Consider the following 23,465-nt stretch of genomic DNA (forward strand, 5'->3'; position numbering starts at 1 on the left):
GTCTCTTGCAGGCAACATATTGTTGGATCTTTCTTTTTTATCCAATCTGCCAGTCTATGTCTTTTGATTGATGAATTCAGGCCGTTAATATTCAGGGTTATTATTGAGATATGATTTGTATTCCCGGTCATTTGACTCATTTTATTCATTTATTTGCTTATTTTTGACACGACTTGGTTCCTCTTTATTTGAGAGTTCCTTTAGGATATCTCCTCCCTTTGCTGATTTGCTTCTTTGTTTTTCATATCTTCTTCATGGAATATTTTGCTGAGAATGTTCTGTAATGCTGGCTTTCTTTTTGTATATTCTTTTAGCTTTTGTTTATCATGGAAGGATTTTATTTTGTCATCAAATCTGAAGTTAAGTTTTGCTGGGTATAAGATTCTTGGTTGGCATCCAAAAATATGGAACACTTCACGAATTTGCGTGTCATCCTTGCGCAGGGGCCATGCTAATCTTCTCTGTATCGTTCCAATTTTAGTATATGTGCTGCCGAAGCGAGCACTATCATTAAATTTAAAGTTCAACAGCCTATTACAGCATTTTTTTATTTAGGCACTTTCAGCTATATTTGCCAATGATTTAGAGAATAAGCATGAATTTCAGATGTTCTGTATTTTTAAATCTGATAATAAAAACAATGAAATCATACCTACATATAATAAAATAAATTTCATTAATTATATAAATACAATGGAAAATATTTATTTGAATTACAGAGGGTCTGAAATCATCAAAAGAAAATTGATTTATATGCATGAAAATTAATATATGTAGTAATAAGATAATACATTTATTTAAAACCTTTTCAAAAGAAATTAATCTCACATTTGCAATATATTCCTTAATAGAAAGGAGGGTAATTTTTTTTTTTTCTGTAAGTATTGTCCTTGAACTTTTACAGTATCTCTTATGATCCTCTGGTTCTGCATCTGGGATCAAATCCAACCTGTATTCCAGCAACTTGAGGAAATCTGTAATTTAAAATATATTCTTGGAATTTTGTAAAAGACATACTAAGTGAGAGAAATCATTAACATTTAAGTGAGCACATTTTATGCTGCTGAAACTGCCAATGTGTATTTAAGTTAGAGATTATACAATTGGGAAGAACTTGCAAAATGTATAAGATTAAAAAAAAACAACGGGGGGGATGATAGAATTTTCTATAGCAATTCTAGTTTCTTCTATTTAAAAAGAATGCCAAGAATTTTATTCTGACTCAGGGGATAGCAGAGTGGATTTAGGCAGCAACCTGTAACTCTACAGCTCAGAAATAAAGCAGTGAAAGAAAGCTGACCAGACAGGTGGGTGACAAGAGTAACACTCAATATTGGAACACTTGAGACTTGGAGGGACCTGGAATTTGGTTACTGGAATAGAAAATGAAGAAAGAATTCTTTGATTCTGCCCCTTGACCACAGTGAGGTTAGAGCGAGGGGGAACAAAGAGAGAAAAAGGGAGAGGAAAATTCCATAGGCTTACTTCTTTAACAACAGAAAGAAAAGCAAACCGTTAAAGCAACAGTACAGGTGCAACAGAGACAGTGAAGGAGTTCACAAAGTTCAACCCAAATTGTGGGCAGAAAGTTAAGCTAGGCAGGGAAGCCATTCTGTAGAGTCCACAGCAAGTCAACCTCCCTATAAGAAATTAAGTTAATATAGTTTCCTCCCCACCTACAGAGAATAACAAATAAAATCACACAGAATGCCTCTGAAACAGGTTGTCTCAGTAATCCATTTACAAGGAACTTGTAGAGAGATCCCTGTAGGCTGATGATTACTGAAACTCCCTCCCCCTCACCAAAGATAAGGGGAGCAAGATGGAGCCTTACTTATTTACGAATCACTGCTAAGTCCAACCCAGCCTCATGGAAGCTCAGGTGAAGATGGCCCAACTGACAATTAAAATCTCAGTAATCTGCAGCAGCCAGGGTTGAAGATTCTGTGCCAAAAATCACCAACAGAAAGCCTTTAGTCACAGGCCCCAGAGTTGCAGGCAACTACTGAGTCCTTAGATAAGGTCATAACAAACAAGTCTCAGCAGAGAGGAGTCAGCATTCAACATTCCACAGCAGTTAGCATGACAGCCCTGAGCCCTGCACCCAACAGAAACAGACAGCAGATACAGCATCCTTCAAGAACACTGACTTTGGCCTCTTGACTAATAAGCATCAGCTGGCAAGAAAATCATAGCAACCCAGCAAGCAGTTCCTGTACCCCAGCACCTCTAGGAGGGTCTCAGAGTTGCCACTTCAATTCTCATTCAGATATATGGACCTACAGAGGGTAAGATAACCTGAGTGATAACCCCAAGCAGCCAGGGAAGAACCTCAAGGTCTTGGCTGAGAAATCAGCAGAAAGTCTAACTGGTTTATCCATAAATGTGACCTGTCATTTTTCTCTTGTGGTTATAAAAAGTCTATCCTTGCTCTTTACATTATGAATTTTCATTACAATGTATCTTAGAAGGATCTTTTAATCTTGTCTATTTGGAGTTCTAAATGCCTCTTGTATTTGAATTTCCATCTCATTCCTAAGGTTTGGTAAATTTTCTGATATTTCATTGAAAGAGCTGTGCATTTCTTTGGTTTGCATTTTAATGCCTTTTTCTACACCAATGATTCTTAGATTTGTTCTCAATGTTATTCCAGATTTTTTAGCATTCTGGTCATGGTCTGTTAACACCTTTCCCTATTGACAACTTTATTTTCAGGATTATATACTTTGTATTCAAGACCTAAGCCTCTCTTCTATGTGATATGATCTATTGGTGATATTTTCAACTTCATTTTTAATTTGATTTATTTAGTCTTTCATTTCCAGGATATCTGTTTGGATCTTTTTCAGAACTTAGCCCTCTATTGAAATGGTCTTTTACTTCCTGTATTTTTTTAGTTCATTCCTTACATCTTCTTTCAGTTCACTGAACATTTTTAACTAGAACTTTCTAAATTCTTTATCTGACCTTTACTCCACTGTGGTGTCAATGGATCAGTTGTTGAAGTGTTATGTAATATCTGAGGTGGATAATTCCCCTGCTTCTTCATATTGTTTGTATGTCTACCCATCTGCTGGAATCATGATCTTTTCTACTTTTATGCAAAGAACTATTTAGTGAGTTTCTTTCTCTTAAGTTCTGCAGGCTGGGCAAATATCCAAGTATTGATAACTCCTACTCAATGTGTATTCTTTGCTATGCCCACAATCCAGCACCACTTTAAAATACTAAACCCTATTAACTGCAATTACTTCAGAGGAAAGCCATAAGCCAATAAACCTTAGGGAAATTAAACTTACTGAAATGTTCTCCACAGTTCCTCTAATCCAAGTCTAAAATTGCAATAATGTATTTGAATAGATTGAGAAACTATTAAAGATATTATTATACTATGTATAGTTGAAAGGGGGATAAAGAAAAATGGGCAAAGAAAAAGAAAGGAAATACAGAAAAAATAATACAAACTAGGATAAAAAGAAGAAAAAATAGGGGTGGGGGATTTGAGGTAGGAGCAGGTAATACATGAGGGAAAACAGAGACTAAAAAGAGCAAAAGAAGAATGATTCCAGTTAATGCTTACAACATTAGAAGAAATATAATCAATCTTATTGAAATCTAAAATACTGAATAATAATGGAACATTTATCAATACAATATGAAAAATAATATGTTAGACCAAAACTGACAGTTATTTATGATACTCCATGCCAAGATGGGGAGACTCTTATTAAGTCTTCCTGATTTGGACTGCATCAGGATTTGGAACCTTCAGAAAATGTCCACAAAATTCAGCACCCATTCATGTTAAAAATGCTAGAGACACTAGGGATAGAAGGAACTTACTCAACATTATAAAGGCTCTATGCAGAAAACCCAAAGCTAATATCATACTGAATGAAAAAAAATTGAAAACATTTCTTCTAAATTCCAGAACAAGGCAAGGGTGTCCACTCTCCCCATTCCTATTCAGTATAGTTCCTGAAACTCTAGACAGAGCTATCAGGCAAAAGAAGACAATTAAAAGGATACAAATAGGAAAAAGAAATTGAATTATCTGTTTCCTGATGACATAATCTTATATCTAGAAGAACAAAAATTCTCCACAAGATTTCTAGAGCTGATAAACAAATTCAGCAAAGTAGCAGGATAGAAGATTATCATACAAAATCAATGGTCTTCCTATACTCCAATAATGAATCTGCTGAGAAAAAAAATATGGGAAAGTATCCTGTTCATGAGAACTGTAATAATAATAATAATAATAATAATAATAAGATGATGATGATGATGATGGTATTTGGGAATAAATCTACCCAAGGAGGTGAAAGACCTCTACAGTGAACACTGTAGACACTGAAGAAAGAATTTGAAGACCTTACAAGATAAAGAAAGATCTCCCATGTTCCTGGATGGGTAGAACTACTATTGTCAATGGTCATATTGCCAAAAAGATCATAGACTAAATGTAATCCCCACCAACATTCTTCATAGAACTAGAAAAGGCAGACCTATATTCATTTGGAAAAATAAAAGCCTCAGAATAGTCAAAGCAATCCTGTGCAAGGAGAGTGATGCTGGAGGTATCACAATACTGATCTCAAATTATACTACAGAGCTATAGTAACAAAAACAGACTTGAAAACCAATGGAATAAAAGAGAAAACACAGACAAACACACATACATAAGGTCACTGAATATTTGACAAAAGTGTCCAAAACATGGTGGAAAAAAGATAAGCAAGAATGTTAAATGGAAAAACTGGTTATCCATATGTAAAAGAATCTAACTAGATTCCTACCCTTCACTCTGTACAAAAATCAAATCAACTCAATGGAACAAAGACCTAGAAACTATACCAGAAAATTTACAATTATAGGAGAAAACATAGGATCAAACACTACAACACAGTGGTGCAGGCACTGACTTCCATAAGTCCTTAAACTCAAGAAATAAAACTAAGAAAAAATAAATGGGATGGGACCAAATGAAAAGCTTCTACATAGCAAAGAAAATGTGGCGAAGCAGCCTAGAGAAAGAAAGAAAATCTTTGGCAGCTACTCCTCTGAAGTTATTAAATCTAGAATATAGAACTCAAAAAATTTAATACCAAAAGAACAAATAACTCAATAAATTGGCAAAAGATCAAAACAGAAATTTCTTAAAAGGAGGAATACAAATGGCCAACAAATAAATGAAAAATGTACAACATCCCTACCAAACAAGGAAAAATAAATCAAAGCTACATTGAGATTTTATCTCATACCAGTTAGAATGGCTATAATCAAGAATACAAATAAGAAATGCTTGTAAGTGTAGGCCCCTTCTCCTGGCTCAGAGACTAGGGCCCCATACTCCTTTCCTGTGTTCTGTGAAGAGGATGTTCTTCTGTGGTCTGTAAGACAGTTCTTACATGATCTGTGAAACTGTCACCTTCTGTGTTCACATGGTTGTTTTTTACTTTCTGTTACCAACAAATAATCTGCCAAGAAATAGGCTAGTAACTGCTTACTCAAGGCTTAACCTTTAAGATGTATGGCAAGCTTAACTACAAGCATATAAGACAGTGTTATATGTAGTAAAGACAAAGCAGCTTCCTCTGTGACAAGTGCTCCATTTCTCCCAAATAAAACTGTTCTCCTCAGATCTTGGAGTGTAGACTGAGTCCTTCCCATGATTGTGGTGTTCAGGCCTCCATCTGGGTTGTGGTGGTGAGCTGGTATACCAGGCCTTCCTCTGGCATTGCAGTCCATGCAGCAATTGGCACCCAACGTGGGGCATTTTCCCGAGGATTGGAGGTAAGGACCTGGGTTCAAGGAAACTCCCTGGCCAGGGTGGTGATTCAGCAAGTCGCACTGGGCCCATTCAACAACACTGCTGGTAATTCAGCAACATGGAAAACAGCCCTGATAAGATGGAGCCTGATTTAAAAACCTTAAGATAATTTTAACATCTCAGGGTCTTTAGATAAATCATGATGACTGTTTCAATTTTTATGAGAGTTTTAAAGGATAATTCCTGGTTCCCTAAAGAGAAGTTGTTTGCTGAACTTTGGGAATGAGTGCTCCAGAATAGTAATCAAAATGCCCATGATAAGGGAGGACTAATGCCAAAGGATCAAGCTATTTATTTGGCCATCCTATCAGCCCTAGATTCAAAGCAAGACAGCAAAGATAATATGGAGATAAACAAGAAAAGAGAAAAAATACCTGACCCTATTATGCTTTTGCATGAGAATCCAGAGGACCTAACTTCTCCCTGGCATCCCATGAGGCCCCCAACCAGGCCCCCTGGATGTTCGTGATACTTATACAAAAATAATTAATGGCCGTATCATATTTTTCCAAGATTTTTGTGTTTCATAAATTCCCATGGTTTTTTGAGCTCATCACATTAATTTTTGGTCCGTCCTATTTTTATTAAACTGGAGTTTTTGAATATCTGTTACATTGCAATGCAAATTTACTTACAGAAGCTATACGGCCTTTACCTTTGTATTATGTGTATATCATGTTGTCTGATGACATGTTGTCTATTTATATGTGTGTATCCAAATATCATGTACATGATGTCAAAATTAATATATGAGTGCTCATGAATTAAAATGTAAAAAATGTAAAAAAAATTAATCCAAATATCTTTTGTTCACATGGTTTAAAAAGGTTTAATTTAAATTGGGTAAACTAATAAGAATAAAATGTCTTTGTTACACAGGTCTCCAAATGGGTCTAATAAAATGTTGATGTCTAAAATGTCTAATCAATTGTTTCTAGGACTTTTCCTCAACAGGGAGACAACACATATGCTGCTCAATACACTTAATACTTTAGTTTTTACAGTAAATGAGTAAATTAGATTTAACATACCTGAAATTACTTAAATGTGTTTGATACAAAAGACATCTGATTAATTTACAAAGTTAAAATGCTAACTTTTAATTAAAAAACCAAGTAATCTTAACTCCTTAAATTCCATGGGATGATATACTAAAACATTGTGTTTTTATAAATTGGTAAACAGATGTTATTCTATATATGAGGGGTTCAAAAGGTTTCAACTGGGTTTTGCTTAAGAGAACTATAAATAATAAAACTTCATCTTATTAAAATGGAGTAATTTATCAAAATCAAAAAATTTCATAAAGGTTGTTTCAAATGTGAACAAAAAGGGATCAACAGAAAACAGAAAAAATGTAAGGTTCTACATACAAAAATATATTTGGTAGAAGGCAGAAGAAAACATTTCTGGGTAAAGAGGGTGCTTATCTGATGAAGTACATGAGGATCTAAGTAAGTCTATAAGTAAAGGAAAAATTTCAGCAAGTCTGTGTGTGACTAAATTGGTTATATGTATGTGAGACAACCAGAGCTATCTGAGTTTTCTTCCCTAGCGTCAAATACTAACATGCTGATATAAACAAAAGTTTTAATTCATATGTTAGACTGTTAAAAATGTCTTAATGCTAATTTACATTTAGTACTGTCTTTTAAGTTTATTTCTTTAGAACAATTGGTTTTAACAAAAATTAGGGTTTATACAATTACAGTTAAGCAACAAATGTTAAAACATTCTACTATGTCAGGGTCTAAACTTTTTCTTTAGAAACTAAACTCAGCTTATATAAGAACATCAATGTAATAGTATTATTATATGTTGGATATGTTCATAATTCCAAGGTATAAGGCTTTTAAAGCACAGAATTTGTCATGTTGCTCTTACCCAAACTAATCTTATCTACGATGATACTTTTAAAGCTCATAATAGCAAAATTTTATCAGAGATTTATTCATATCATTTAAATAGAACCTATTATCAATGGGATATATGAAAAAAATTTTATGTTGCTTCATGCCCTGAGGTAAAAGAAAGTTTTATATGCAAAGGTACTTTCTAAGATGAGAGCCTAATCTGTATAAAGATCAAGAGTAAAAACATTTTACCACAAAAAGGGGATGTTAATAGCTCTCTCAGCCTCTACTTGATTTATGTTTTAGATGTAAAAGGAAATATATTTCTAAAGATTAATAAAAATATTATAGTATGTTAGCTAATAGTCATGCATATTCAGGAAACAATATATGTAAACTTTAAAAAATTACATTTAAAAAAAAGGCAAAAATCGGCTTCAGAACTAGAACATTTGACTTAAGATTTGTGAAGACCCCACCTTACTACAAGTTAGAGTGGTTCAAAAAATAAGCCAAACTTTAGCTCATTTAAAGTTATATTCAAAGATTGGTTTTTGTTATACATTACTGTGATCCCAAACAGGAGATATAATGTGGTAGCTGTCTTAACTTTTGGTTGAGCTATTCATTATATTTGAATTAGGAGAAAGCTCAATGTTACAAGTGTATGACTAAATATAAAAACATGATATTTAACAAAAGTTAGCCATGGCACAAAAAAATTGTTTTTAAATCATGCAGACTTGGTTACAATTTTAAATAACTTTGAGCTTTAAAAATCTCATTTTTAGTGTGTTTTAAACTAAGTTATTGTTCTCTACTTTTATAAATGTCTTTTACATGGTAAAAATGTTGCCTAAACTTTGCTCTTAAGATTGCACTAATAATCTCAGATACATTGTAAACCGATCCTACACATAGTGTCTTAAATATTTAAGGTTGTTAATGTTATTAACTATCTATAAATGTTGAGGACTGTGGCACTTACATTCAGATCTACTCTTTAGTTTTCTTTTGATAAAACAATGCTCAATTTTGATTTTGTATGGTATGATTTCAGATCTATATTTTTACTGTTGCTAATTCTTGTTATTGATGTTCTTTATAACCCCATTAGGCAAGCCATGGATGGTTTGCTTAAGGAGGGGGGAAGAAGGGGAAATAAAACACAAACATAATTATTTCAAAATTTTTATTTAAATTAAAAATTAGGATCCCTCTCTGCCATTTAAGTTACAGGAATAAGAAAAAGAGCAGACACCACTGAGAAATCCATCACCTGGAGGTCTGAAGCCAAACACCCACTCAGACTGAACCTGTCTATTAAACTCAATAGGGAACCAAGGAGTCCAGTGGTCACGATGTCACCTTGTTATGTTAGGAGTAATAATATTAATTGCCTTACTATTTTCTGTAGGCCTGAATACAATGGCCCCAAATTACTGGAATTGGGTATAAAAGAATGCTTTAGCCTTATATTATTTAAGTGTGATAAACCTGTTAGGGGTAATTTGTTGTTTTTTATGATGATTAATGTCTTATTAAGTACTAAAAATATAGGTCACAGTTCCTTTTAGCGTTATGCTGCATTACCCCATCTGAAGAGTCGCCTCAACACAAGCTTTTCAGCAGACAAAAGAAGCCTTACAATGGACTTGAACTGCCATTTTGCTCCAATATCAACAAACGGACTTATTAAACTTACTGAGAAAATTATCATCCTAAAGAGGACTTATTGATTAAAAGAGTTGCCATCCTTGAGAAAATGTTAGAAATTGTGATGTTCAATTTCCTATCAATCACGTGTTGCCCCTTACGTTCTTAATTCATCTTTTAAGTAGATTGCTAGTGAATAAGGTTCAGCATTTGTTTTCTGTTGACATGCTGTTAAATTTGGTCATGGTTAGCCTATTCCTGTTAGATGTTTGGATTCTTTGGAAAGTTTTATCTGTAAAATTTTTTCTAAGTTACAAAATTCAAATCACAAAATTGTAATGTTAACAAGGATCATCCAGAATATAGAGATATAAGGAGTGGGGAGATGTGGGCCCCTTCTCCTGGCTCAGGGCCCCATACTCCTTTCCTGTGTTCTGTGAAGAGGATGTTCTTCTGTGGTAAGATAGTTCTTATATGGTCTGTGAAACTGTCACCTTCTGTGTTCACATGGTTGTTTTTTTACTTTCTGTTACCAACATATAATCTGCTAAGAAATAGGCTAGTAACTGCTTACTCATATCTTAATCTTTAAGATATATGGCAAGCTTAACTACAAGCATATAAAAGACAATGTTATATGCAGTAAAGACAAAGCAGCTTCCTCTGCGAAAAGTGCTCCATTTCTCCCAAATAAAGATGTTCTCCTCAGTTCTCGGAGTGTAGACTGAGTCCTTCCTGTGATTGTGGTGTACAGGCCTCCATCTGGGTTGTGGTGGTGAGACAGTGTACCAGACCTTCCTCTGGTGTTGTAGTCCATGCAACCAGTTAAGGATGTGGGGTAAAAAGATACACTCAAATTGTTGGTGAGACTGCAAATGAGTACAACCACTTTGAAAAGCAGTATAGAAATTCCACAAAAGACTAGGAATGGAATCACCATATGATAAACTATCATATTCCTTGGTACTTATCCAAAAAAAATAAAAATCTGATACAGGCACATCAATATTTATAGAAGCACAATTCACAATAGCCAAGTTATAGAACCAGCCCAGGTGCCTTTCAATATAGGAATAAAGAAACTATATATGTATACATACACAACAGAGTTTTACTCAACCATAAAGAAGAATAAAATTATGATATTTGCTGGTAAATGGATGGAACTGGAGAACATCATGCTAAGTGATATAAGCTATACTGAGAAAGTCAAGGGTTAAATATTTTCTGTCACATGTGGAATCTAGAACCAAATAAGGAAAATATGGTGGGGTGGAGAATCCCATGAAAACAGAAGGGAGATCAGTGGAATAGAGAAAGGGGATTGAGTAGGAGGAAGGGAACTGGAAAAAGGAAGAACAGCAGAATGAAATTGACCACATTATGCTATATACATGTATGAACATACCAAGTGAATTCACCTTTGCTGAGGGCCGTCTTGGACAAGATGGTGCCTGGCAGTGAGCCAAAGGGCACTGGCTACCAAAATAAGGAAGTACCCAAAAAGGTTGCTTGCTTACTAGTTCCTTGGAGACTTATGACGTATTAACGCCAAGCTCTAGGATTGGCTATCTAATATCAAGCTGCGCGTGGACAGCTCGTGATCCATATAGTGCTATGCTAACACTCCTCTGCATGCTCTCCTGCGTGAGAGAGAGAAAGCTTTGCTATAATTGGCTGATAAGCTAGGAGCCTGGGAGAGGAGAGAGGGAGAGGGTAGGAGAAGGGAGATAGTGGCAGAAGAAAGGAGGCAGAAAAACAGGGAGGACGCAATAAATCTCGTCAACTAAAGATTGGTGGTGTCTCCTTTCTCTGTGCCGGTTCCACTGGACGGAACACACCTTTATGTGTATCTATAAAGCACTAATTAAAAAACAGTAAATAAACAGAAGGAAAGCCAGTAGAGTAGAGGAGAGGGAGCAAAGGAGGAAGGAGTGGGGAAGGGAAAGAAAAGTACTAGAGACTGAAAACGGAGCAAATTATATTCCATGCATATGTGATTATGTCAAAACGAATGCCACTATTATGTGTAACTGCAATAAAGTAATAAAAAACATATCTTTTAAAAAAGCATTCTATTTTCCAATAACTCTACACTATTCTGAGACCACTGTTGTCTCGAATTCCTTCTTCAAGTTACTAAAGGTATACAGTGATAGAGCAGACAGCATATTAAAACTTAAAACTATTGGCCCATTTATTAATTGAGTTCATTTTAAATTTAAGAAATATCTGGCTCTACTTACTATTACTACTTTGACATTAAGAAATGTCCAGAAAAATTTTTACTAAATTGACAGATCATTACTAGGATAGTATGGGAAAAGCAGAATGTGTTTACTCCTTTGCAGAGTTTGCTTTCTACATTCATAAACTTAGTCTTGTATGACATTCTTCAAGGATTATTCATATAGATTCCAATGCCTGCTCTCTTTTCTATTCCTGCCGTACCTGTCCATTCCCCTTGAGGTTTCAAACCAGAAGGATCTGGCCTGTTTGGGTACCAATTTGCAGCAGGTATTAGGCAATCATTATTATTTTATTCATAAAAAACAAATTAATAAACTGAATATTCAGTACTACAGTATTACCTAACTGGTACTGATTAGATACAACTATCCTAATAATTAAAAGTGTTCTTCCTTCTAAGCTTTATCACATAGTAAATAATAAATACAGCTTTAAGATTAAGATAAATTCACATAGATAATATAAAGAAATTTAAAAATATAAAGAAATTTAAAATTATTACTGCTTGTTTTAATCTTTAAAAACAACAAAAATTAAATTACCCACAATGTCTGGCTTCCATTATGTCTCTAGATCACTAATATAATACCTAACCCCCAGCACACACCACACAAGTCCTGATTACACACAATGAGGAAAAGTACACCTATTTTCCACTGTAAGTGATACAGTGGCAGAAAACATAACTGACCTAACATGTAGGGACATGGGGAAAATATTTTTGTTTGAGCTGTCACCATGCTTTTTGGATTTTTAGCCACCAAACCTTTGTGTTAAATATTCAACATTTTTTCTTTATAAGTTACCCAGTCTTTGGTATTTTATTATAGTAACAGAAAATGAACAAATCGTGTAGCTAGTAGAAAACAAAAAGGGTTAAAGCAAGTGCTCTGGAAACTGTGCCAAAATTCTCATTACATTTTATGTAGAAGCCAATTATTGAGTTATTCTTCATGATCAGCCTGGCAAAAATTAAAGTAACTGACAATATCAAATGAGAAAATGTGAAACTCATAAACTGAAGAAGAGTTAATTTTTATGTGCACCATGGAGGACAATTCTGTAGATCTGAATATGTACATGCCCAGTAATTTAATTTCCAGGTGTAGGTCCTAGAAAAAGTCAGCACATTTACACAGAACAATATTGTGTGTGAGTGTGACATACTACAGCATTGCTGCTTGAAAGGGAAAAACTGAAAATAGTTCCTATGCCCACAATTAGGTAAATGGATAAATGAACTGTATTATGCTTGCAACAGATAAGTTTCAAAAAATACAAGAAATATATCAGCCCAAAGCATTTTACTAAAAAATTATACCAACTGCTTAAGATTGACACACTTCTACAATTTTAATAAAATGAGGACAAATACTTCACATTTCATATTATACAGTCAATATTTCTCCATATTAGAAAAAGATAATGCAAAAAGCTATAAACTATTATGCTTCATATTAGATACTTACATAAAATCCTTAACAAAATATTATAATTCAGTAGTATATAAAAATAAATATATACCATTACCAAGTGCAGTTTATTCCACGGCTGTAAAACTGATTCAATATTTGAAAAACCAACTAACATTATCTAGCAAATTAACAGCTTCAGAGGCAAAGTTACATGATTCTATGAATTCATGCGTAAAAAGAATCTGAAAAAATTTAACAGTCATAATTTAAAAATCTCAGAATACTGGGAATACATGAGAATTTGCTCAACTTGACAAAGGACATCTGCAAGAAATGTATAGCTAGCATGATATTTAAGGATGAAAGTATGAGTATTTTTCCTCCCTAAAATCAGGACAAAGATATCTGCTCTCACCAACTCTACTGAATATTAGTGCTAGTCATCTAAGCCAGTGCAACAAGACAAGAAAAGTCTGTAAATGAAGAAATTTTTGCATATTAGCAAAATTATAATGACACATGGTTAGCAAAGAATATCTGAAGGAGCATACAAATACGCTCCTGGAATTGGTAAGTTTGCAAGGTATAAGATCATCATTCAAAATTCAATGATATTTCTATATACCGATAGGCAAACTGAAACCAAAATTAAAATATAAACTCTTTACAACAGTGCATAATAATGAAATTCTCAGGTGTAACCCTAACAAAATATGTACAGGACTTGTATGCTGAAAACTACAAAATACAATCAAAGAAAAACTAAATAAAATGTAGAGACATACCACAATTGTAGACTGGAAGATTCACGACAATGAAGATGTCATTTCTCCCCAAACTGATACAGGATTAACATAATTCCTATTAAAAATCTCAGCAATACCTTCTGTTGCTGTAGACAATTCATTCTACAATTAATATGGAAAGGTGAATGAATTAAAATCATTAAAACAATTTTGAGAAAAAATAAAATGGTGTTAAGACTTATATAATATATATCAAGTCTATGTGGTGTTGACAGAGAACACATTGATCAATGGACATAGATACAGAACACAAAATTAAGACCACATAATCACTAATTTTTTGCAATAGTACACAAGTAATTCAATTAAGAAAAGACAGTAAATGACACCAGAAAAGTAAGTTATCCACAGGCAAAAACAAACAAAAAAACCAACTCAATAGAACTATCACACCTTATAAAATGTTTAACATTTTAAATGAATCACAGATTTAAACCTAACACATAATATTATAAAACTTCTAGAAGAAAACATAGGAGAATATCTTCAGAACAAAGGTTTGGTGAAGAGTTCACAGACATGAACCAAAAGTAAGATGTATTAAAAAATCAATTAATTGAACTTTATCAAAAATCCACTAAGCGTCCGAGGACTGGCGCCATCACTGATCAATCGCAGTCTTGGAGCGAGTTGGTGGGTGAGTCAGGCCGTCTGCATCTCGGAGGTAGCCAGTGGGCACCCAACCTGCCTGCCTTGCAGAGCTAGGCGGCGGGCAGCCAACCCACCCAACCACCAAGCCGAAGACAGACACCATCACTGAGCGACCCCGCCCAACCATCACACCGAGGTCTGTCACCATCTCTGAGCAAAACGGCAGACAAGTAGCCCACCTGCATCAGGGAGCTAGCCAGAGGCTTCTTTATAGGCTGGTGCAGGCATTTTGAATTATTCCTGAGGGCGTGGCCATCATCATTGGAAGGGCAGCTCCCTTCCTGAGACACTTACAGGAAGCTAGAGGACCTTTGACAAGAACCAGGAGTCAAAAAGAGGAGGTACTGAGAGACTCGGGACCAAGTCAGAGCCACCAGGTGAGTCTCTCCCACTGGTTGGGCTCCCTGGATGGGAATCCCAAAACGAAAGGCACTTTGTGGAGTAGAGTGGCCCAGTAAGACTCCCCTGCTGGATCCGAGAACCCAGTCAACCTGGAGCATTGCACAGGAGGGCCATACAGTGAAAGGCTTCGACACAAAGTGAGGGTCTAAGGCCCAGGTGGTAGCTCCGGTCCCCAGGGAACCTAGCAGAGGAGGGTCACTCAGTGACGGAGTCCCTCGCAGGGCCGGGCTCCCCAGCCCAGGCGGTAGGTCAGGACCTCTGGGAACATCACAGAGGAGGACTTCCCAGTCCAGGTGGTAGTTCTGGACCGAAGGGAACTTCTCAGAGGACAGCTGCCAGGCAAAACTTTCCCACCAGGAAATATACCCCATCCTGAAGGCCACCACCCCTAGAGGGGCAGCTTCCTAGTGGAGCACTGAATCAAGTTCCTCCAAGACTTCAGGCTACTAAAGGCTAGAGGTGAGTTATTAGAAATCTACAGAGACAATATTAGTCAATAGAGGAAATCTGCAATATCCCAGAGTTTCACTACTAGAGGGGTACATAGCTGAGCAATATGAGAAAACAAGGGAAGAAAATGTCCCAAACAAATCTAGATGGTATAGCAATAAAATCCAATGACAGCATGGCATAAAATGTCAGAAAGAGAGTTCAGAATGTACATAATTAAAACAATCAGGGAAGCAAATAAGGAGATGAAAGAGCAAAATGCAGGAATTGAATGATGAGATGAAAGAGCAAATGCAGGCATTGAATGATCGCACCAATCAACAGTTAAAAGAACAAATACAAGAGGCAAAAGATCAGTTCATAAAGAGTTATAGAGATATTGAAAAAAAACCAAACAGAAATCTTTGAAATGAAGGAAACAATAAACCGAATTAAAAACTCCACAGAAAACATAACCAACAGGATAGAACACCTGGAATACAGAACCTCAGACATTGAAGAGAAAATATTTAATCTTGAAAACAAAGTTGAACAAACAGAGAAGATGGTAAGAAATCATGAACAGAATCTACAAGAATTATGGGATATCATGAAAAGGCCAAATTTAAGAATTATTGGGATTGAGGAAGGCTCAGAGAAAAAAAACCAAAGGAATGAACAATCTATTCAATGAAATAATATCAGAAAATTTCCCAAATCTGAAAAATGAAATGGAAAATCAAGTACAAGAGGCTTACAGGACTCCAAATACACAAAATTACAACAAGACCCACACCAAGGCACATTATAATGAAAATACTTAACATACAAAATAAAGATAATTTTAAAGGCTGCGAGAGAATCAAATTACATTCAGGGGGAAACCAATATGGATATCAGCAGATTTTTCAATCCAGACTCTAAAAGCAAGAAGGGCCTGGAAGAACATTTTTAAGCCCTGAAAGAAAATGGATGCCAACCAAGAATCTTATACCCAGCAAAACTAACCTTCAGATTTGATGATGAAATAAAATCCTTCCATGATAAACAAAAACTAAAAGAATTTACAAAAAGAAAGCCAGCATTGCAGAACATTCTCAGCAAACTATTCCATGAGGAAGAGATGAAGAACAACGATGTAAATCAGCAAAGGGAGGAACTACCCTAAAGGAACACCAAAATAAAGGAGAAACCAAGTGTCAAAAAAAAAAAAAAAAAAAATGAGCCATGACTGGGAATATAAATCGTATCTCAATAATAACCCTGAATGTTAATGGCCTGAATTCATCAATCAAAACACATAGACTGGAGGATTGGATTAAAAAGAAAGATCCAACAATTTACTGTCTGCAAGAGACTCATCTCACAGAAAGTGATACACACAGACTAAAGGTGAAAGGATGGGAAAAAACATACCATGCACATGGACATAGCAAAAAAGTCGGAGTATCCATCCTCATATCACATAATGTGGACTTCAAGTCAAAGTTAGAAAGGATAAAGAAGGACATTTCATACTGCTTAAGGGAACCATAAATCAGCAAAACATAACAATCATAAATATCTATGCCCCAAACAGTGGCTCATCCATATACATCAAACAAAACCTTCTCAATTCCAGAAATCAAACAGACCACAACACAAAATACTAGGCAATTTTAACACACCTCTCTCACCCCTGGACAGATCCTCCAAACAAAAATTGAAGAAAGAAACCATAGATCTCAATAAAACAATTAATAATTTAGACTTAACCAACATTTATAGAATATACCATCCAACAAAGAGCGAATACACTTTCTTCTCAGCAGCACATGGATCCTTCTCTAAAATAGACCATATTTTATGCCATAAAGCTAATGTTAGCAAGTACAAGAAGAAAGAGATACTACCTTGTGTTCTATCAGATCATAATGAATTGAAATTAGAAATAAATGACAGAATAAAAAACAGAAACTACCCCAACACCTAGAGAATAAATAATATGCTATTGTAAGATGAATGGATAACAGAAAACATCAGGAGGGAAATTGTAAAAATTCTTAGAGGTAAATGAGAACAAAGAAACATCATATCAAAATCTCTGGGACACTATGAAAGCAGTTCTTAGAGGAAAATTTATTTCACAGAGTGCATTCAATAAAAGAAGAAAAAATCAACAAATAAATGACCTAATACTACAGCTCAAAGCCCTAGAAAAAGAACAGAGCAACACCAAAAGTAGTAGAAGACAGGAAATAGTTAATATCAGACCTGAAATCAATGAAACTGAGACAAAATAAACAATCAAAAAATTGACAAAATAGTTGGTTCTTTGAAAAAATAAACAAAATTGATAAACCCTTAGTCACACTAACAAAGAGAAAGAGAGAGAAAACCCAAATTACTAAAATGTGGAATGAACAAGGAAATAGCGCAACAGACAAGAGAGAAATACAAAACATAATTAGAAGCTATTTTGAAAATCTGTACTCCAACAAAATAGAAAAATCTCAAAGACATCAACAGGTTTCTAGAGACATATGAATTACCTAAACTGAACCAGGAGGACATACGAAATTTAAAGAGATCAATTTCAAGTAATGAAACAGAAGTCATCAAAAGCCTACCAACAAAGAAAAGTCCGGGACCACATGGGTTCTCATCCAAGTTCTACAAAACATTTAAAGAAGAGCTCATTCCAATACTTCCCAAAGAATTTCATGAAATAGAAGAGGAGGAACCCTCCCTAACTCATTCTATGAAACCAATGTCACCCTGATACCTAAACCAGACAGAGACACATCGAGAAAAGAAAATTTTAGACCAATATCCTTAATGAACATCGACGCAAAAATTCTCAAAAATTTTAGCAAATCGCATACAAAAATATGTTAAAAAGATAGCGCACCACGATCAAGTGGGTTTTATCCCAGGGATGCAAGGTTGGTTCAACATCCGGAAATCAATAAATGTAATTCACTATATCAAAAGACATTAAAGTCGAGAATCACATGATTATTTTGATAGACGCAGAAAAAGCAGTTGATAAAATATAGCACCCCTTCATGCTCAAAACACTAGAAAAAATAAGGATAGTAGGAAAATTCCTTAACATTATAAAGGCCATCTATGCCAAGCCCATGGCCAATATCATTCTAAATGGTGAAAAACTGAAAGCATTCCCCCTAAAAAACTGGAATAAAGCAGGGATGCCCTCTTTCACCACTTCTATTCAACACTGTCCTTGAATCTCTAGCCAGAGCAATTAAACAGACCAAGAAAATTAAAGGGATACGAATAGGAAAAGAAAAACTCAAACTATCCCTATTGCTGATGACATGATTATATATTTAGAGGAACCAGGAAATTCCACCAGAAAACTTTTAGAACTCATAAGTGAAATCAGTAAAGTAGCAGGATATAAGATCAATGCTCATAAACCTAATGCATTTTTATACATAGCAATGAATCTTCAGAAAGAGAAGTTAGGAAAGCTACCCCATTCACAATAGCCTCGAAAAAAATAAAATACTTGGGAATCAATCTCACAAAAGAGGTGAAAGACCTCTACAATGAGAACTACAGAACACTAAAGAAAGAAATTAAAGAAAACCTTAGAAGATGGAAAGATCTCCCATGTTCTTGGATAGGCAGAACTTATATTGTCAAAATGGTCATACTACCAAAAGTGCTATACACATTCAATGCAATTCCAATTAAAATCCCAATGACATACTTCACAAGAAATAGAGCAAGCAATCAAGAAATTCATCTGGAAGAATAAGAAACCCAAAATAGCTAAAGCAATCCTTAGCAGGAAGAATGAAACAGGGGGTATCGCAATACCAGAACTTCACCTACACTACAAAAGCAATAGTAACAAAAACGGCATGATATTGGCACCAAAACAGACAGGTAGATGAATGATACAGAATAGAGGACATGGACACAAACCCAAATAAATACAATTTTCTCATACTAGACAAAGGGGCCAAAAATATGCAATAGAGAAAAGATAGCCTCTTCAACAAATGGTGCTGGGAAAACTGGAAATCCATTGGCAACATAATGAAACTAAACCCCTATTTCTCACCCTGCACAAAAGTCAACTCAAAATGGATCAAGGACCTTGGAATCAGACCAGAGACCCTGCATCTTATAGAAGAAAAAGTAGGTCCAAATCTTCAACATGTCGGCTTAGGATCAGACTTCCTTAACAGGACTCCCATTGCACAAGAAATAAAAGCAAGAATCAATAACTGGGATAGATTCAAACTAAAAAGCTTTCTCTCAGCAAAGGAAACTATCAGCAATGTGAAGAGAGGACCTACAGAGTGGGAGAAAATCTTTGCCACCCATACTTCAGATAGAGCACTAATTTCCAGAATATATAAAGAACTCAAGAAACTCTACACCAAGAATACAAATAATTCAACCAACAAATGGGCTAAGGAAATGGACAGACACTTCACAGAAGATCTACAAGCAATCAACAGACATATGAAAAAATGTTCAACATCTCTAGTAATAAGGGAAATGCAAATCAAAACTACCCTAGATTCCATCTCACCCCAATTAGAATGGTGATCATCAAGAATACAAGCAACAACAGGTGTTGTTGAGGATGTGGGGAAAAAGGTACATTCATACACTGCTGGTAGGGCTGCACATTAGTGCATCCACTCTGGAAAGCAGTGTGGAGATTCCTCAGAAAGCTTGGAATGGAACCACCATTTGACCCAGCTATCCCACTCCTTGGCCTATGCCCAAAGGACTTAAAATCATCATACTACAGTGATGCAGCCACAACAATGTTCATAGCTGCTCAATTCACAATAGCCAGATTGTGGAACCAACCTAGATGCCCTTCAACTGATGAATGGATAAACTGTGAGATATATATATATATATAATATTCATATATATATATATTTATATGAATATCACTCAGTCATAAAGAATAATAAAATAATGGCATTTGGAGGGAAATGGATGAAATTGGAGAATATCATGCTAAGTAAGATAAGCCAATCTCAAACAATCAAAGGACGAATGATCTGGGTAATAAGTGGATGATGACACATAACGGGGCGGGGGAGGCAAGAAAGGAGAAAGGCGTGACTGTATAAAGGGAAAAGAGGGGTGGGAGGGTGGAGGGAGAAAAAATAACAGAATGAATCAAAAACAATTACCCTAGGTAAATGTATGATTACATATATGGGTATGCCTCTACTTCATGTACAAACAGAGAAACAAGATGTATCCCATTTGTTTACAATAAAAATAAATTGAAAAAAAAACTCAATAGGAAAAACCCTATTAAGAAGATGAAAATACAAGCTACAGACTGGAAGAAAATATTTACAAGCCACATAAGCTTGCAAACAACTCTCATCAAGAATATATGAAGAAACTTTAAAACTCAACAGTAAACCAAAAACTATTAGAAAACAACCCAAAAAAATATGAATAGACATTTCACCATAGGATAAACCTGGTAATAAACACTTTAAAAGTTCGTATTATTCACTGGGGATATGAAATTAAAACCACAATATGACTGGATATCTATTTTAAAGTTAAATTTTAAAATAATGATAATACAAAATTACACAGCAACAGGGATCTTCATATACTGTTGAATGGTGTAGTTACTTTAGAAAGCAGTTTGGCATTTTCTTAAGAAAATAATCATATATTTACCATATGCTCCAGCAATTACATTTTCTGAGTATTAATCACAGAAATGAAAACTTATATTCAAACACCTATCCACAAATAATAATAGCAGTTTTATCTGAGTAGCCCAAAACTGGAATACTTCTCGATATCATATGAATGGTTAAATCACGGCACATCTATAACATGTAATACTACTCAGTAATAAACAGACACATGCAGTAACTTGAATGGATCTGCAGGACACTGAATGAAAATAGCAAATATAAAAGGTCACACTGCTTACAATTTCTTTTATAAAATATTCTCAAAATGAAAATAATTATAAAATGGAGAATAGGATGGGGGTTGCTAGAGATTAGGGATGGTGAGTGGGAAAAGAATGAGTGAATAAAAAGGGGGCAACATAGGGAGATACTTGTGATGACTGGTTCTGTGTCACAATTGTGCTGGTGACTGCACATTATAACACATAATTATACAAATACATTGCACCATTATCAGTTTCCTGGCTTTGATTATATACTACAGCTATGTAAGAGGCAATTATGGCAAAAAATGAGAAAAAGGCACATAAGATCCCTTATAGTATTTTTGTAACTTCCTGTGAAACTACAATTTATTAAGAAATTAGGGCGATACAAGATGGCGGCCTAGAGGGAGACTGCACCCCCAGTCGCTCCAGAACCCAGGAAGTAAGAAGGGGAGGCATTGAGAGACTCGGACTGAAATAGAGCCACAGGTGAGTCTGCCCACTGGGTAAAGCTCGGCCCGGGTGGCAGGCCCAGATAGAGGTGGCTTATTGGAGCCGGGCAGGGCAGCTAGTCTTCCCAAGGTAGCCTTCCACACTCCGGCAGTGGGCTCCTCCCACACAGCCAGCTGCACGGTGCAGGCCCACAGTGAGAGCATTTCCGCACAGAGCCAGTTCCAAACCTTGGAACCAGTAGGGGGCTAGGGCAGTTTTCTTCGGATGAGCTGCTTTATCAGATTCCTCCAAGACATCAGGCTACTGAAGGCTGGGAGGTGATACACTGGAAATCTACCGGGACACTATAAGCCAATAGCGGAAAACTGCAATATCTCAGGGTCCCACTGACAACTGACCAATATGAGAAAACAAGGGAAGAAAATGTCCCAAACAAACCTAGATACTACATCAATAAAACCCAATGACAGCACAGCAGAAGAAATGTCAGAAAGGGAGTTCAGAATGTACGTAATTAAAACGATCAGGGAAGCTAATGAGGAGATGAAAGAGCAAATGCAGGATTTGAAGGAGGAGATGAAAGAGCAAATGCAGGCATTAAATGATCGCACCAATCAACAGTTAAAAGACCAAATACGGGAAGCAAGAGATCATTTCAATAAAGAGTTAGAGATACTGAAAAAAAAACAAACTGAAATACTTGAAATGAAGGAAACAATAAACCAAGTTAAAAACTCCATAGAAAGCATAACCAATAGGATAGAACACCTGGAAGACAGAACCTCAGACACTGAAGACAAATTATTTAAACTTGAAAGCAAAGTTGGCCAAACAGAAAAGATGGTAAGAAATCATGAACAGAATCTACAAGAATTATGGGATATCATGAAAAGGCCAAATTTAAGAATTATTGGGATTGAGGAAGGCTTAGAGAAACAAACCAAAGGAATGAACAATCTATTCAATGAAATAATATCAGAAAATTTCCCAAATCTGAAGAATGAAATGGAAAACCAAGTACAAGAGGCTTACAGAACTCCAAACATACAAAATTACAACAGACCCACACCAAGGCACATTATTATGAAAATACCTAACATACAAAATAAAGACAGAATTTTAAAGGCCGCGAGAGGAAAGAATCAAATTACATTCAGAGGGAAACCAATAAGAATATCAGCAGATTTTTCAATCCAGACACTAAAAGCTAGAAGGGCCTGGAACAACATATACCAAGCCCTGAAAGAAAACGGATGCCAACCAAGAATCTTATACCCAGCAAAACTTACCTTCAAATTTGACGATGAAATAAGATCCTTCCATGATGAACAAAAGCTAAAGGAATTTACAAAAAGAAAGCCAGCATTACAGAACATTCTCAGCAATATATTCTATGAGGAAGAGAAGAAGAACAACGATGCAAATCAGCAATGGGAGGAACTAGTCTAAAAAAATAGCCAAATAAAGGAGAAACCAAATCATGTCAAAAACAAATATGAGTCAATTGACTGGGAATACAAATCATATCACAATAATAACCCTGAATGTTAATGGCCTGAATTCATCAATCAAAAGATACAGACTGGCAGATTGGATTAAAAAGAAAAATCCAACAATATGCTGCCTGCAAGAGACTCATCTCATAGAAAGAGACACCCATAGACTAAAGGTGAAAGGATGGGGAAAAACATATCATGCACACGGACACAGCAAAAAAGCTGGAGTATCCATCCTCATTTCAGATAATGTGGACTTCAAGCCAAAACTAGTCAGAAGAGATAAAGAAGGACATTACATGCTGCT

At 35.5% G+C, this 23,465-nt stretch overlaps 1 non-coding gene across 1 annotated transcript; it reads right to left on the bottom strand.

Moving 5' to 3' along the window:
- Positions 1-398: 398 nt before the first annotated feature.
- LOC124987762 (U6 spliceosomal RNA) lies at positions 399-505 on the bottom strand. The gene has a single exon (XR_007109272.1). It is a non-coding gene; the product is annotated as a U6 spliceosomal RNA (small nuclear RNA).
- Positions 506-23,465: the final 22,960 nt, after the last annotated feature.

The sequence above is a fragment of the Sciurus carolinensis genome, chromosome 6 (genome assembly GCF_902686445.1).
Source record: "Sciurus carolinensis chromosome 6, mSciCar1.2, whole genome shotgun sequence".
NCBI lineage: Eukaryota > Metazoa > Chordata > Mammalia > Rodentia > Sciuridae > Sciurus > Sciurus carolinensis.